The following is a 16218-nucleotide window of genomic DNA, read 5'->3' on the forward strand; positions in this document are numbered from 1 at the left end:
CTTATAATGTTTATTCTTTATATTTCTTTGTCATTTATAAATATATTGTGTAGGTGCAAATATTGAATAAACGACTAGAATTAACGGAACATTATTGGTCTAATATTACAAATAATTGCTGTTTATGCTAAATTTATAAAATGACTGTTTGTTTCATAAATAAAAATATATATCATTTTACCTTATGTTTTATTATTTGTTTTACAAAATATTATTTTGTTATTCTTAAATAAATCATGTACGACTAGTATAATACGGGCATAAGCCTAGTGAGAAAATCGCAAAAATTGTAATATTAAAAAATTTATAAAAAAAACTATCTTAGGACGGGTTTATTTACAGAATTTAAATAATTCTTCAATCGACGTTAATTTTCTAGTCCTGCGAAAGTTCTTTTCGAATACTTTAACATACAGGGTGTATCGGCAAGTACCCGACAAACTTTAACCAGCTATTCCTCAGCACATTTGGAGTAAAAAATGTTATGGGCGCTTTGCTGTCCGGTAACATTTTTTTTCCATTAAAAACAAAAAATAAATATAAAATCCACACTCCGTCACTGGCATTTGCATTGTTTCTCGTGTTCAACAGCTGTTATTAGCAAGTGTGTCAAAAAGTGTCCTCGCTCTTTCGTACACACTAAATAATAATAGTTAAAAATGAGACGAATGGTGCCGTGCCATTTCGTTGTGATTGTAAAAGCGCGCCAACGTAGGTACGTACGTACATTATTCAACGAAACTCGAAAAAAATATTGCCAGATGGGTTTTCAAACTTTGACAAAGGACAAAACATTGGTGACATGTGGTGAAAATATGAATAGTACATTTTTTATTAAAAAAAATGTTACCGGAGAGCAAAGTGCCCATAACATTTTTTACTCCAAATGTGCTAAGGAATAGCTGGTTAAAGTTTGTCGGATACGTGCCGATACACCCTGTATAAATAACGAACATAATAACACATTACCAGCACACACAAGCCTAGATTTATTACGTTTTTTAATCTTATATAAAAATATGTGAAATTATTTCTTTCTAAATTGTAACATATTTTCTGTAAATGATTTTAATAAACCAATAAAAAAAATTTTTTCAAGAAACATTTTAATATATTGCAAATGAGGAACTATACAATTTGTCCAATAAAACATCAATATGACAATGTTTTTTTCAAACCATGCAGATAGGTACCGAAGCAAAAGATTAAATAAAAATGCGACTAAGAAAGAAATATTTTTACCAGTCGTGGCTGCCAGAATCAATGGCGAGACGCACTTGCGATTTGTACAGGGTCAGCAGTTGTATGCTAATAATGTCTACAAATTAAATTAGCTTAAGTTATTTGGGAAACATCTTCTATTGATTCAAAGATTTCCATACGAGTTATGAGAAAAACGAATAAGGAAGACTTCGAAAATTCCACAAATAATTCGCACCTGTATTATTAATTTATACTAATTTTGGTTTAGTAATTCGTTTATTAACATATGTTATGACTGCATTCATAAACGGCAAAGATTATTATTTTAATGTCATATTTGGTAAATTTATTTATTTAAAAAAAAATTAAAAATTAGGATATTTCGTTACAAGTTTCGCAACAAGTATGCAAATAGGTTCGCTAATGGAATGCTCACATAACGTTTCAAACACACGGATGCAAGGACTTGGCACTAAGAAACACGTTTTATAATTTATTTATTTTTATTTCGCCAAGAATCAGAATTTTTGAACGCATTCCTATATAAGATATATATTTAAGTAGATACAACATTTTCAAAGGTTTTTTTTACATTTTCTGAGGTTTACAGAGATAACCAGTGATTTATAGTGATCTTCGGAGATTAACAGATATTCATAGGGAATTATATAGCGATTTACCAAAATTAACAGATATTCATAGGGATTTATATAGCGATTTACCAAGATTAACAGATATTCATAGGGAATTATAGCGTATTTACCGAGATTTACAGATATTTATGGGGAATTATAGCAATTTACAGATATTCATAGGGAATTATATAGCGAATTATCGAGATTAACAGATATTCATACGGAATTATATAGCGATTTAGCGAGATTAACAGGTATTCATAAGGAATTATATAGCTATTTATAGAGATGTACAGATATTCAAAGGGAATTATAGCGTATATACCGAGATTAACAGATATTCATGGGGAATTATACCGTTTTACAGAGATTTACAGATATTCATAGGGAATTATAGCGACTTACCGAGATTTACAGGTATTTAAGGAGATTTATTTCGATTATTTTGTTTTATTATTTGTACATATTTCAGCTTAAATTTCATAAAATTATTTATAATTGTTATTATTTTAACAAAATCTTTTTTACTGTTTTAGAGAAATCTAGCAGTTTCTTATGTATTTTCTCATCATTATTATTTACATTACTTACTTATATCATTTTATTATTCGAGCTTTAATTCCCTCACCAAACACTAGAGATTATATGGAATAGCTACTTATAATTTTACTTTATAGTACAAGGTAAATATGTATTATTTTGTAAATGTATCGTTTAAAAAAATCCATACATATATTAAATAAATAAAAATTTAATTAAATTAAATTTTTTAACTTTCCTCTTTTACAGCATCTTTATGTGTTCTCAATTTGGAATCTTCACTGTAAAATATATCGGCCTTTTGTCTCCACTGAGCAGCAAATACAATCTTTGAAAGAGGCACAAATACAGTGCAGTCAAAGCAATAGACAGTGAAGTTTTGAAGGGCTGGTACAACCCATGTGGTAGGGGTAAGAACCTGGGAAGGGTCATGCCGTTTTCAGTCGTTGCCATGTTTTGGTCCGGACAACACCAGGCTTTGCCATCCGGGCCTTTCGGATTCTCTTCCTGTGGATCTACCCGAAGGAAAATGTTTTAAACATCGGCCTCACACATTGGAAGAACTCACGGATCGAATTCGGGAGGAAATCGCAGCTATACCCGTAAAGATGTTCCAAAGGGCCATCATGTTTCTGATGTCATTTTTAGGACTTGATGCTTAAAACGGTATGATGTATCGAATAAAATAAAATAAAACCCATTTTTGTAAATTACACCGTGTGTTTGCTGTCTGTTTTAAGACTGTGCGTTTTGCCAAACCTGTACTTCCTGTCAATTTTCTGATATACCAAATCAATCCACCTTAATATTTAATTAATTTCTGTGTTGCCAGCAAAAAATCACCTCTACATAATCATTGATTCGTATGTCCTCTTTCAAAAACGTCTTATTTTTGTCTTCACCTCTCCTATAATATCATCGTATCGCCTAAGCGATCTACAAAGCGACAAGTGGCTTAATAACTTTTTTTCCATTATTGAGTTTATAATTGTTCTTAATCATGAATTTTGAACCTTTAATATGAATGATGGCCCCAAGTTTTGAAAACCATGATAATCTCGTTCAAAAAGATTATGTGGTAGTGAATTCATGAATAAGAAAATTACTTACTTGCTCTTGAACAACACAACTTCGGTATTTAATTAATTAATAATACATGAGTATAACTGACAAATTTGTAACTACAGGAAGTAACAGAGAGAGTGCAAATCACTTCGAACGAATTTTATGTTAAGATACGCCAATTATGACGAAAGTTCTGCGATCATAGTCTTGAACCTCGTTTTCTCAATCCTCGGCTTCCTCCTGTGTGTCTCAAGGGACCGTCCAGAAATCATCAACAACTTCAGAGGAACCTAAAAGCCGAAAATGTGTATATTCTTGGTATACCTTATATTGTAGATAATAGGCATTAAAATCGCTTGACAAACGGAGTCTAGAAACGTTCGATTTCAAGCACAAAACTGGTTTTTATTTATTTTGTAAATAATTTTATAAGAAAGCAAAAAAGTTAATCAAGTGAAACTGTCACAGATAATCTTAGCTATAATACTGTATTTTTTAAAGTTGTTTCCTATATGCGTTCATAAATTTCTATTGAAAAAATATATTTTTTAGTAGTTTATATTTATATTTTTTATTGAGTAATTTATTTTTTTATTTGTGATCTACTCAAGCGAAACGATAGGAAAACCTTCAATTTATTTAAAGCATATTTTTTTATATTAATAATGTAGGTACACCAATTCGTTATAAAGATTAATCAAAATAGTGATTTGGCATTAAGCCTCGCCTTAATGTATTAAGAATAAACTAGAATTGTCTTCCATACAAATTGTTCATTCCATTTACCCCATATTGTTTTTATTTTTAACTGACACCTTACAAGAGCGACCCTGTCTGTATAGTGTAAACACAGGGGAACCATGTCGCGACCCGGTTAGGCAGCTTGTGAGGCGGGTTATGGAAGGGGCTATAGATAGAGCTATATTTTTCCGGGTATAAGAGGCCCGGATTAAATGAAGTAGGAAAAACAGATGTCGGTAGCTCGTTCCACGTACGACCAGCTGTCATGGTTCCATGATAACTCAACAAAGTGACAATTCAACACACTTTTAAAAAGTGATATAAAGTCATTAGAAACGATGAAAAAAAAATTAACCTAACCTAACCTAACCTAACCTACTTAACCCAGTTAATAAAGTTTTTGTTTCATCACTTTCCAGGATTTTATATAACTTTTTAAAGATGTGATGATTTATCCGGTCACCGTTGTCATGAAGCAAACATCAACGTTGAACGCGAGTTTCGCTCGTGTCCGTTTACACGCATTTCTCTGAAATCCGATGACATTACAGCAGTTAATATACGAAATAAATGTCGGTCCTACCCGATTGGCATTTGGCTAGATTGATGGAGTTTTCGACTCCAGTTCCTGGGTAAGAAGGTTCAATCCCTAATTTTTTAACGTTTTGAGAGACATTTAAAAATATATATCTAAATATTATAAAACAATATCGCCATCCGTGTTTGTCTGTTTGTGCGCTTAGTTCTTCTAAACTAAGCAACGGATTCATTATAATTAATAGAATTTCTTCCGAAAGGATTATAAAATCTTCATATTATGTCTGTTAAAAATGTACGAACCCTTAGCAAAGTTCACCACCAGTTACTTTACAGGCTCCTGCCTAGCACCTAGCGGTCAGAAGTAAAACTAGGGCTAACAGATAAAACAGATGTTTTGCCTTATCAATTGGCTTTCTTTGACAGTGTTTGTTTACAATTAGCTTATCAATATGTTTTACTTGGTTAGATTATAAAAGGCCTCGCCGACTGGATTCCTTCTTCTTCTCTCCTATAAAATAGTAACAAGCAGTCATTATGGTCTACAGATCATTAGTAAAAGTGTTTTGTCCGAGTCGGGAATAATTTAACTCTTTGTAACATTAAATAAAGTAAAATTCAGTTTTGTGCAGTAAAAACAAAAAAAAACATGCGTCTGTAATTGAAGACTTCATCACGCCCAAACAAATCTTAACAACGTCTATAGAAAATAAAGAAAAGTCTCGTAGCCACGCCGGGTCCATGTCAGCTAATGTATTATATTAAAAAGATTTTATTTAGTCGTAATTTTCCAACAGTTAGCTAACTTTAAAAATCATCCATATTACCAGACCTAAAGTGTCAAAACTTTCCGTATAATATATAATCAATAATCAGTAATCAGTGTTAAAAGTTTCCGTCGAAACGCCTTGCGCCCCGGTTTGACAACCGTCTGACAACGTCTTCGTCGATAAATACAATAGATGTAGAATTACACGTCCGACTCGCCATCGACTATGGTCAGTAGTTAGTTCTAACTCGTCAAGGATAGTCATTTCGCAAAACTAACAATTCGCAGCGTGAGACACTAACTTTACGATATTCAAATTTAAACGGATTATAAGTTCTACTATAAGAAATAACAGTATTGAGTTGACAAAAAAAGTTTTTTTTTTTTTAATATTTTTATTTAGTTACACAAAACAAGTGTTAAAAATTGTATACAATATCGACACAGAAAGTGCAACTTTTGCGAATTTTAGAAGAAACTGCATAACAATTGGTAAGTTTTTTTAAAATTATCATTTAGGACGGATTGTTTCACAAAATTTGAACAGTTCATCAAATTTTAAAGTTATAAATCTAGTTCTGTTATTATTTCTTCGGTGACCGGATAAATCATCAAAATGATAATTCATCACATCTTTAAAAACTTTTATAAAGTCATGGAAAGTGATGAAATAAAAATTTTATTAACTGGGTTAAGTAGGTTAGGTTAGGTTAGGTTTAAATTATTTTTTTCATCGTTTTTAATGACTTTATATCACTTTCACTGTGTTGAGTTATCATGGAACCTATTTCTTCATAGACCGTCTGTTTCACAGTACTGGATAGTAACTGGATTTAAACAGGAAGGATTTTTACAAGGACTTTCATAGAATTTTGACTATTGAATGTTAAATTAAATTAATGGTTCAAATGTGTCCTTAGAACGGGGTACCCCAGTAATGACACATTATCTTATATAAAAAAATTGTTAAATAAAAAATAAAAAATAAATAAAAAAAATAAAAAAATTCTTGGTGTCAAAATTTCTTGGGGGGGGAGTAGACTTAAAAATAGTTCTGACAGGACGTGAATTACTGGTGAAAATGAATTGGAAAACGTAGGGGTCTCTTTGCCTACCTCAGTGGTCATGGGGCAAGGTTCTCGACTAGCAAGCTGTGGTCACGATTTAAAACCCCGGCGTGCGCAAGTAAATTTAATTTGACATTTTTTTGTTATTTCACAAATTGCTCATTTGAGATAATATATAGCATATTTGCGACACGTTCCAGGGTAGAAAATATTCTCAGTAAAGCCCTGGTGTAAGACCACCATTCAGAATTGAAACGTTGCTTGAAATGACTTTGGCCATGTTTGGTGACCAGATCTGAATAGCCACTTTTCCACCTCCAACTCTTCCCCATCTCTTTCCCCTTACCAAAATACCCAAATTGGAGATGCCATAGTCTCAGTGGAGGTTGGGAGCAGTTGGGACTTTTGTGCGGTTACACATAAAAAAATAAGAAATATTTATTACAGAAATGGATCAAATGAAAACGTATGTAAAAAAATATTGTAAATTCAATATCTTTATCCATCCCATTTCAACACATTAGAAGCTAAGTAAATATATATTTTTTAATTAATCTCTAGAACTATACATAATCCACATACGTTGAAAGAGGGTATACGTATATGCACTTTATGTACCGAAAGCGTGGACTTCTTCCAGAACGCGCCAATCAACGGATAGACTGATTTTGCATTGCCCGTAGACATCTTCAACGTCACATACAGGCAGTTTATCAAAATTGTCGCATGTCATGAAGCAAAACTGCCCCCGTGGCCTTTTTATACTTCTGCTGTATTTCCTATCATAGTTAACTAACATAACACAATAATGTCATCTCTTGCATGTTTGCTGATCTTATTTTTTACTGTTTTAATTGTTACCATTTCTCATTTACTGTTTCTTTATGTGTTCTACATCTATAATCTCTATAATATATTGATATTTAACTGTTTTATGGAGGCTGTACAGAATAAATAAATGAGAATAGTTAACACGAGAAAAAAACAATAGAAAATTTTAAAATAATTTTTTTTCCAAAACATTCTAGAAATGTAATAAACATCATGTCAATTAAACAAATGTATTCTAAAAAATACTCGTATACTAGAAACACTAGATCTCATGGTCAAACACATATCTTGGGCAAAAAAGCTATGGTGCTACACTCTACAGCAAAATCTCAAAGAAAAAGCTTGATACACAATATAGAGAGATCAGAAATAGAAAATATACTGACACCAATACAGACTGAAACCAAAACCACTCAAATGCACTAAAAAACATCATGTTATAGTTTTTATTATTCATATTATCATAAAATTACTAAATTTTAATAATATGTAAATGAAATCCTCAGCATGGGAGATCCCATTGGGGATATCAGTATGTGTATTATTTACAAAAACCAAGATAATAAAACACTTATCATTATTATTAATTGTTGCTACGTCTAGAAATCATATTCCCGTTAACGATCAAATTATTATAAAAAAAATGCGAAATCTCTAATGTGTAGGCTATAATATTAAGTTCCTACCACAGACATAGGAATTTTCATATGTCTATGGTTCCTACTCATTTATTTATTTAAATATCTGTCGTTTTTCATGTTTGGATGTATAGTCACTGAATGCCTTACAATTCAATAACATCTTCGCCGACTGAATTAGGTAAATGGTATGATGTTTGTTGGTTCCGTCCATACTACGAGACGCCCGCACAATTGTAAGATGGGTATTTAGCGAATATAAATTACAATTTAAATCGACAGAAAAATGCATTCTGTGCTTTATTTATAATGCATTTATATTTAGAGCTTAGATTTTAGATTGAATCTTAGATTCTACTCGACAATATAACAAAAATTTTTGTAATTCGCGTGTGGTCAGTGGCATCATGTTGTAAAATGGGGAGATAAAGGTTGGAATGTTCAACTCTGAATTTTTTCGAAAGATAGTTTGTTTGTTTTTTTATCAATTGTTTATTTTTATTTTTATGCAACTCCTCATAAAAGCGCCATAGTGTACAGTGTAAAGACAGGAGAACTATGTCGCCACCCGGTTAGGCAGCATTATGAGGCGGGTTAAGATGGGCTGTAGGAATGAATTTATTAATGCGGGTATCATTCTTGTCATTAAGAGGCACAGATTATATGTAGGAGGAAAATCAGATGCCGGTAGCTCGTTCCACATACAAACCAACTTACACAAAAGCGAGTCAAAGGAACGACCTGCTATCACAAAGTCAGCATCAACGGTGAACTGGTGTTACGCTCGTGTCCGTCGAACTCTGCACCGGGGATCAATGCTGCTAGCTTCTTAGAGCAGACTCTATTAAAATACCTGTAGAACAGACTCAATAGAGACTGTGCTGTAGAGATGGCAATCGGTCTGCTAACAACGGATTGTCAATAAAACGGACCGCCCTCTTTTGCACAGAACCAATTAGGTTTATCAAGTGTTTTGGGGCTCCGACCCAGAGGTGGCTCCCAAATTCAACTGTTGGAAGTTAGGTTAACAGCTGGTCACGATTTTTTTATTTAATTTTTTTTTTATTTGGTACAATATTTTTTTTACATATTAGTTTTCCAGTAATGTTTGCCTCACTGGGTGGCTTGCCCGTCCTGAGGCCTTCATTTTATAATATGAAAATATAATCTAAATACAATCTACAATATAAGATAAAATAATACATTTAATATATAATCTTGTGTGTTTGTGAGTGATGTGTGTTTATATTGGTTTTGTGTGTTACGTGTAGGTTATATTTTTATTTTATGCTATGACATTTTGGTAATATTGTCTTTTTTGTTCTTTAATCCATTTTGTAATTTTGTGTGTGAATTTATTTTTATCTTCCTCAATTTTAATTTCAAGTTTTACACTTGAATTTACTGTCGGAGTTTTTATGTTTTCTTTGTACGCTTGTCTAACTGGTCTGTATTTTTTTTTTGTCAAAAATGTAGTTTAGTAGTGTTTTTACGTATAATTGGCGTATATCTAGTACGTCACAGCTGTTGAATATTTGGTCTGTATCAGTCAGTCTATGTTTTTTTAGTATTACCTTTAAGATCGTTTTCTGTGCGGTTTCTACGTAATTGATAGCCGAGTTTGTTGCTCCTCCTTTAATTTTAAAAATATGCCAGCCCTATATAAGACGCACAGTTTCTTGGAAGCCAGATTGTCTCGGTCTCTGATACGTTTTTTTGCGATAGATGGCGTCGTCTCAAATTTATGAAAGGGGAAGAGATGGGCAAGTGGAAGGATGGGTCAATAGAAGTAGTTGGTTAGTTAATATTATGCGAGCCTACAAAGAAAAATATGTAAATTAGTACTATCAACAAACCACGACTTTACACGTGAAAGTCTATCTTGTCGGTTATACGGGGTTAAAGATCACCTCACCGTTGATATCAAAGCATATTTAGTACGTATGTGAACTTGCTGAAACAATGAAAAATACGTTGGTATTACACGAAATATATTAAGTTAAATTATTTGAATATTCACAAGTTAAGTTCCATTACTCATAAGTTACTTTTACTCGGGTTATTAAATTTATTACGTCATATTTCGAGAACTGACAATTATTTAACACTTATTGACTAATTATATATTGAATAACCATCGGGTTTGTAAGATAATAATTAATTACATTTAATTATAATCCGTTTCTGGAAATGTGACAATGCACAAATTGACACATCAAGTCACTCCTTTGCGGTCGGCAAAATATAAACAAATTCCCTGAATATAACTAGCTATTAAGGGGTAACTACATATGATAGATTAAACTAGTATGCTATACCATTTTCATAGATATAAAAACACATTATCCGGCAAAATGGTACAATTTATAAAAAAACGTTTGCTAAAAACAAGTTATGACGAAAATAGAATCAGATGGCGCACGGCAAAAATTGTGCGTCCGCGAGTTACTGTGGTTTTCTGGTATTAGTGTAGCCGTCTAATACCGGATACCAAGACTACGGGGCTAAGTTGGTTAGTTCTTGGTACCCGGTATCAGACGGCTACACCAAAACAAAACGCAGAAAACCACATCAAGACGATTAAAGTTTGCAACACGGTATCACGGTAAAACAATCTTCACCACGATCTACACATCTGCCCTGATGATGGAAACCCCAACGCTGTCTGAATAATGAAGTAGAATTGGCATAATAACTCGAAAATTAATCTCGTTAACGTTTCGGTTGTCTAAAGGCGACAATAAGATAAGTTTACACTCCGGAACGAGGTGTAAATGAACTACATGTATTTTTTACTTGTCTAGATCGGGTGACGAAATTGTGACCCGTGGGGTCAAGAATCTTACAGCTCTGTCGTGTCAGTCATATTGTTGCCGGTTAGGAACTTTGTTCACATCCACCAGGGCGTTGTGGATACAATTCCTCTGCTAGTTAAGTCGTCCATCTTTGAACAAGCAACATTTTCAGCTTATAATTATGGTAGTAGTATTTTCTCAAATATTGTCAGGTTATTCGTAACCCGCGAATATTTGTCTTCAGAAGAGAAGAAAAAGAAATGATGTAGAAATGTTAATTTTCCGATTGGACAGTTCGTAACACTCAACAGAACTACTAGTAATTGTTGTAACACCGGGTTTGTCTCACAAACCCTTTAAATAAATAAAAACTACAGGATCAACAACACACTTTATTACTGTATTTAACAGTGAGCTCTGCCGGTTTATCTAGCAGCAGGCTGTGGGAATTATTCTGGACCTTGGCCTTGAGATTGTAATAGTATTTATTATAGTCTCAATCCCTACATTATCGACAGCTATGTGCCATATAAGGGTAACTTCTTAAACTACAGGGTTTTCCAATAAGAGGTGTTATTTTGATATTCAATCGTAAAATATCAATGGTTTCGTTGCTCGTGTGGCACGTAGCGCCGTCTTGTTGAAAGTAAACGTTGTCCAGATCAATACCATCTAATGTCGGTCATAAAACATTATTAATCATCTCTCGATAGCGCAATCCATTCCCCGTAAATGTTGCTCCAGCCTCATTTTCGAAAAAGTAAGGTCGAATGACTCCGCCGGACCATAAACCAAACCAAACAGTCACACGTTCCAGATAAAGAGGCTTTTCAACAATAACTCTTGGGTTTTCCGAGCCCCAGATGCGACAATTTTGCTTGTTGACGAAGCCACCGAGGTGGAAATGGGCCTCATCACTCGAGATGATTTGCATTTGATTCACTCAAGTGAATTTTAATAATTTCAATGCGTTGTTGAAGCGTGTATCGTTCCATTTTTATTAATGGCGTAGTTTCTACTTGTCAAATGTCAAAAAATGCCAGCTTCAAAGTAACATCTACCAAAATAGTGGGCTCTTCAAAATAACACCTCTTATTGGAAAACCCTGTATTATCTTGTGCCATCTATGAGTACCCTCTAAAACTACACTCAAGGATATCACAGTAACAAAAAAATTACAATTACTTGTGGATTGTTTTATTGAGGTTGAGAGAATCAAATAATATATTTTTTTTATTTTATAACTATATAAATAAAATCTGCAAGAATTGTTAAATCAAAGATTCCTCGTGTTTGATGTACCTATCAATTCCAATATCAACACCATTGTGTCGGTAGCTCTACGTCATCCAGTAATTTTTACATAATAGTACTGTAATTAAAATACACGGTGTCCGGAAACTCGTAGTACAAGCGGGAAACTGGAGAATCTACACCACATGGGGAACCCAAATAAACATAAAGTTTTTTGATTTGAGCATTTTCACAAAAAAAAAAAAAAACCAAAAAATATATTTTTCGGCTATTTTAGGGTTAAAGTTTTTTCTGGTGTTTAGGGTTGAACAACAGATGTTTTAACCCTGCAGAGCAGAAATATTTTATGATTACACCGGATTAAATGAAGGGTGATTTCAAAATAATGCTTCAAATCCGAGTTTCTTCATTTGTTTTACTTTCAAATAGTTTTGATTAGTTGGGTACTTTGATCTTCAGTAATAATTTATAAGAATTTGATTAAAAAAAAAAATAAAAAAAAACAACTTCTAACTCGATTTACTCGATAACGAAAGCTGAAATCAAAAAAATACATACTACAAAATCGACTCCAAATGTGATGTAGATTCACCAGTTTCCCGCTTGTACTACGAGTTTCCGGACACCCTGTATACACGTAATATTTTATTCCGTTAACGTTCGGGTTAACAGCTTACAGCGTAATGCACGAAGGTACTTATCACTTATTACATTTATGTTATTTACGTACTTACTGTATTGTTATAAGATTATTAAAAATCAACCCGTAAAAAATAAACTTTTTAATATAATACATCTATTTTAAATTTTAAACCCAGTTGCGCATTGATGTATTTAGTCTATGTAGTTGCGCAATCTTTTGGACTGGCTACTAGCCAATTTCAAAGATTTTTTTTTCGTTTGACTGAAGATTGAACCTTCCTCGCTAACGGGTAGGACCAAAACCTCCTAGATCACAAGGCCAGGACACTGAATCAAATCAGCCTCCTAACTTGAATGAGAACCTGAAAAAATGTATTTTTATTTATTTTTAAAAATTAACTGAAACATTTTAGGACGTTTTGAAAAATAAGAATAAATAGAAAAATAAATTAAAACACAATTTTAGCAAAATCCAGGAGGTTTTGATAGGACCGACATTTATTTCGTTAATTGACAGCTGCTGTAATGTAATTAAATTTCAGAGAAATTAGTATATGTCCGCATGTGTATGCGTGATTGCCGCATTGATAGAATATATTGTCATAGACAACGAGTACATCTGCCGAGTTTCAGCTGGATCGGATGTCGGAAAGTGGGTTGATTTCCATTTCAAAGATTATTCTTATTATTCTAAGATTTAAAAAAAATCACGGTTTGCAAATGAATCGAAAGTGAAGGATTGTTTCCCTAACGGAAATATATTTTCATAAGAAAAATACTTTTAAATTTCCTTTTTATTTTTCAACTTATAATTGACACTTGTGTTTAAAAAAATGCTAAACTTTAGCATACAAATCTTAATCTGCGACAATTTGGAATTCAGTAAATTATTCATTAAGGTGACGATTTGTTATGTAGGTTTTACCAAATACCCAAATACTCTAAAATATAAATAATACCTCCGACTTCTGACATTTTCCATACATTCTGATGGCAACATGCTACGCTAACGCCTCCTAGCGGCAAGAGATGTGCGCCTTGGTTTTATTTCATACATTTAAATGGATTTTATAAATGTAAATTAGATAAATCGGAAAAAATTAAAATATGTCAAAGCTGCTATCAACTCTGTCTTCGATGGCTTATAAAAGCAACACAATACTTAATTTATTATTTGTGGATTCAACTTTTTTATGTAATAAAGAATATTATATTTGTTAGGATTTAACGAACTCGTATTTCACCAACTAACCTGTCAACGTGTTTTGGTGCTATAAAAACGACTTCGAGTGTTTTTGTTATTTGTAATTATTACATCGGTAGTTAAAATGATCTAGAGAATTTATTATTTAGGCACATGAATAATTACACAAAAAATCCTTTTTGACTGACTTGATTCACAATCGTTTGTTATTGTTTACATGTTTACGCGCCTTTAGGCCGTCTCCTCATATCCTATCAAATTACAATTTATAGTAATATATTAAACTACCTGTTACAATAGTACTCTTATAATAGTACGAGTGAAACAATTTGACGATGATTAGATAGTGAATTTCAAAACAGAATCTGCAATACCGACCAACGAAACGTACTCTAGGCCACGTAACTTATCTGCCGTGTGCTGAGATCATTCAACATTCTTTCGCCTTAAACGTAGAAAATATTCCGATTATTCAATATTTAAGATACAACTTTGGTAAATATTTGTGACTAAATTGTTTTTCCACCTACTTTTGTGAAATGTCTTGAAATATCCTGCGACCCTTCTGACATTTCCTAAGATGTAATCATCGATATAGAAATGTAGTTATGCTTGTAGGAGTAAAAGAGCTACCCTTTCCATGTATCTCTTTTATAAAAAAATACAAAAGCTTAAAGTGTATCAATACTTATTTTCTTTATGGGAGTATAAGCTAAATAAAAATTCGAAGAACGCAAAAAACCTATCGAAAGAATATTGTTTCGGATTTTGATTACATTTTTTTTTATTTAAATGCGTACACGGTGTCCGGAAACTAGTGCTACAATCAGGAAACTGGTGAATCTTTTATCACATAGAAAATCGAAAAAAATTACATTTGATTTTTTTTCCATTTTTCAACTATGCTTCGAAACTTTTTCAGAGTTAACAAACAGAATAACCTCGCAGGGTCCGTTTTTTTTCAAATTTAACCGAAAAAATTCATCCTCAGACTCAAATGACTCGAAAACGAAACCTCAAACAAAAAAGTTTTACCATTTGATCGATTCCAAATGTGGTATAGATTCACCTTTTACAAATAGTTTCCGTATACTGTGTATTTTCGAAATGTATAAATCACTTTTAAGTAGGTGCCATTTACCAACATAAAAAACCATAATATTGTTGATTAAATAAAATAACACGTTTAGAATTTAATATTATTTTGCTATTGATTCTGACCATTAAAGTAATGACGGAAAAGCAATCTCACATGGTACTTAATGTTTTATTTACTGTGATTAGACAAAGATCGTTCGTGGAAAATCGTTTGTTCATAACAAATTGTATTTGTTAGCGGCGTAGAGCCAGCAAATTCAAAGTTCAATTTATATGAACTAGCTAACTAATGCGCCATTTTTCTTTTCTTGATTCCTGAAAATAAATTGCAGTTAAATTATTACTGCAATTTCTTTAACCCTTTTAAATGATCTGAATGTGCTCAATTTGTCGGTTGGAAAGAATTTTAACAGACTTATATAAAATTATGCAGAGGCAGCTTCATACTTTAAAATTAATTCACTGAGTGTACGGAGCCATCATAAGGATGCACTATTCCTGTATAAAGTAGTTAACAATAATATTCAATGCCCAGAGTTGCTAAACAAGATTCCATTCAATGCATTTGCGCGTTCAACACGCTCTTGTGTCCTGTTCAGGATTGATCAAAGCAAAACGAACTCTAAGCAGAATTCTTGCCTGAACAGACTATCTAATAATTACAATAGCATATTATCCAAGGTTGATATTTTCAGTTGCGAACTTACCAAATACAAGAGGTCCATAAAAGAATATTTCTCTGATGGTTTGTGAATAATGTTTATGTCTCTAATGTTTATATCTCTTTATGATTTGATTTATATCTACAACCTCTCTACATGGCTATAAATGTTTTGTTTTGTAAATTTTTCGTTTTATATTATCTTTTGTTTTGTATAAAATTTTAAATTCATATTCTTTTCATACATATTTAAATAACTTATTCCATATTATGCTGTCTCAGTTAAAGTCACAACGAGGAAATCCATAATTGGTTTTATTTTACTATGCAATACTTATGTACAAACTGATTAAATGTAAACTGATTCCCGAAATTTCCCGAAAGTGAAAAATAAATAAATTAATAAATAAAAATTCCAAATGATACATTTGTATTGGTATTGTATTTTATACAAGTAAGTAAGTAAGTTATATCAAATGATAGTCCTGAATTTCTGGCATTGATAGGCTTTCGGATCCCATTACATAATATTAGAAGT

The 16218-nt window shown here is 32.3% G+C and overlaps 1 protein-coding gene across 1 annotated transcript in view; it reads left to right on the plus strand.

Moving 5' to 3' along the window:
* The first annotated feature begins 5675 nt into the window (after positions 1 to 5675).
* Positions 5676 to 16218, plus strand: part of LOC149410643 (fatty acyl-CoA reductase wat-like) — a 75680-nt gene continuing 65137 nt past the window's right edge. Inside the window, exon 1 of the mRNA XM_089648055.1 lies at positions 5676 to 5982. The gene's annotated coding sequence lies outside the window, so the exon portion shown is untranslated. The remainder of the gene's footprint in view (positions 5983 to 16218) is intronic.

This window comes from Hesperophylax consimilis, chromosome 27 (genome assembly GCF_061612785.1).
Source record: "Hesperophylax consimilis isolate HC1 chromosome 27, BYU_Hcon_1.0, whole genome shotgun sequence".
Lineage (NCBI taxonomy): Eukaryota > Metazoa > Arthropoda > Insecta > Trichoptera > Limnephilidae > Hesperophylax > Hesperophylax consimilis.